The following is a 2,260-nucleotide window of genomic DNA, read 5'->3' on the forward strand; positions in this document are numbered from 1 at the left end:
ACATAAAAGCCAGAGAAGTGGATCATCAAGAAGGAAGGGCGCTGGAGGGCAGGTGGGGGAAGACACCCCATTCCCCAAACAGCCCCTCTCCCTGCTGTTCAGGTGCCTGCCTGTGATCCTCCAGGCGAGGAGGACGAGTTTGGGGAGCGACACTAATAACGTGAGATGGAATTCTAATCATCATCACCGGAATTGCAGACAAAGGGCTAATTATCGGGACTCATAAATAGACACTTAAAATGTTGAACATGAAACTTGTTCATTATACACGGATTCTGCTTTTGGCGAGCGCCGGAACAGAAGCACTGAGGGGGCTGAGATTGGCAGGGCCAGGGTCTGCTACCGGGCTGGCAGGCACCTCCGGGCTGGAGCCAAGACTCATATGGGGTGGGTTTTCCCAGTCCTCGCCACAGGACGGGACTCGGAGGCAATGATCCAGCCCGCCTGGCCCCTCTCTTGCAGACATAGCTTCCCACGGAGCGAGCAGGATGCAAGGCGAGGTGACTGCACGAATCACGGGGCTCTGAACGGGCCCTTGCCAGGATTCTGAACACAGCCTGTGTATGGAGATTGCCGACAAAAGAAATTAAGAGCAGGAACGCTGTGATTAGACTAATGCATTGATCAAGTCAGACCCTCTCTGTTTCACTGCCAGCGTGCCCCATATAAAAGCATCATTAAGGAAACTCCTCCGTCTCTCCTGCTAATGGTCTGCGATTTGAGCATGCCCCAATGATTGACAAGTGATGCCAGGGCAGCCTGTGTTGTCTTCAAAAAGCCACATCAGATCAGCAGAGGCTTAAAGCAAAGCATAAATTATAGATACACGTCTGTTTCTTTGATGATGTGAGACTCATAGGTGCATCTTTCTCCCATCACACAAAGAATTGCACTTTCAGGAGCTTTTCACTATGTCACATCACATTTGAAAAAACAACATAACCCTTTTCCCCAAATTTCCTTCCTTCCTTCCTTCCTTCCTTCCTTCCTTCCTTCCTTCCTTCCTTCCTTCCTTTCTCTTTAGTCTTAAGACACAATATTTTAAACAAACAGCCTGCTTCCAAGGCAGCCTGGAAGTTTTCCACTTTGGAGAAATTAATTAAACATAAAATAAGTGTTTAAATACAAAGTTCAATGCAGCAAGGATTATTGCGTCTTGGCTGCATCTATCTGTCAACCTCGCTAACTGTTCGGCTGTCTGTTGGAGGCAGGGTTACTGAATCGGAATATTCTCAGCGTCTTGGTCGTTCAAAAACAAAGACGTTTGGAAAGTATTAGAAGAGGCATGCTTTGCTTCATAAATTTTATTGTCAGCTGGCGATACAATTTCCTTATTACAAAGTTCTAAAAGTCTCCCGTGGAAATATTTAGGGGCCACAGGGCAAAAGGGGAGGAGAGGAAATTCAAACGTGTGACTCTGTGGTAAGGAGGAGTAGGTAAAAATCAAGACCGGAGAACTTTCCATCTTGCCAGTGGAGGTGTGAATTTCTATGGCAACTCTGCCCGGTTCTCTAGTCTAGCTTTTGTTTTTTGGGGGTTGCATTTGTTTGTTTGTTTTGATACTGGGGATTGAACCTGGGGAGCTTTTACCAACTGAGCCATATTCCCTGCCTTTATTTATTTAGTTTTATTTTAAAGACAGGGTCTCACTAAATTGCTTAAGGTCTTGCTAAGTTGCTGAGGCTGGCCTTGAACTTGCCATCCTCCTGCCTCAGTCTCCCCAGTTCCTGAGATTACAGGCGTGTGCCACCACGCCCGGCTCTAGTCCAGCTTTTGAACATGGGTGCTGCTCTCACTGGATCCTCAAAACGAGGTTTTTCTCATCGATCAATTCAAATCAAAGCCTCCCAGGTCCCTTTGCAAGCTCAGTGTGCTTCTGGAAAGAGCAGCCTCCTAGAGCTACAAGATTCCCACTGGGGAGCCAGCCCGGGCTTCCAGAGAACCCCTTAGTGACATTCCCAAGTGAAGGCAACATTTACAAGTCTACTCACCCAGGGTTCCTTTTAGATTAAAACAGATCTGGTTCTTGCCAGAGACCAGCTGAATTCTGTGGAATTAGCTCATGGGCTGTACTTGGAAAATACTCATCGTGTATCACTTTTCTTAGAGATAAGACATTTCCTTTTCCCCCAAGGTGCCAGGATCTCTGCGTTGACATAATTCTGCACAAATCACTCTGGTGGTGTAACTTAGAGTGTCCCAATCCCCTTTGGACCCTGGCCTCTGTAACTGGGCCATCACTCACTTAGTCTCACCTTAT

Source organism: Marmota monax, unplaced genomic scaffold (assembly GCF_021218885.2).
Source record: "Marmota monax isolate L192 unplaced genomic scaffold, Marmota_monax_Labrador192_F-V1.1 WCK01_AAM20220418_F8-fsc00101, whole genome shotgun sequence".
In the NCBI taxonomy this organism is placed as follows: domain Eukaryota; kingdom Metazoa; phylum Chordata; class Mammalia; order Rodentia; family Sciuridae; genus Marmota; species Marmota monax.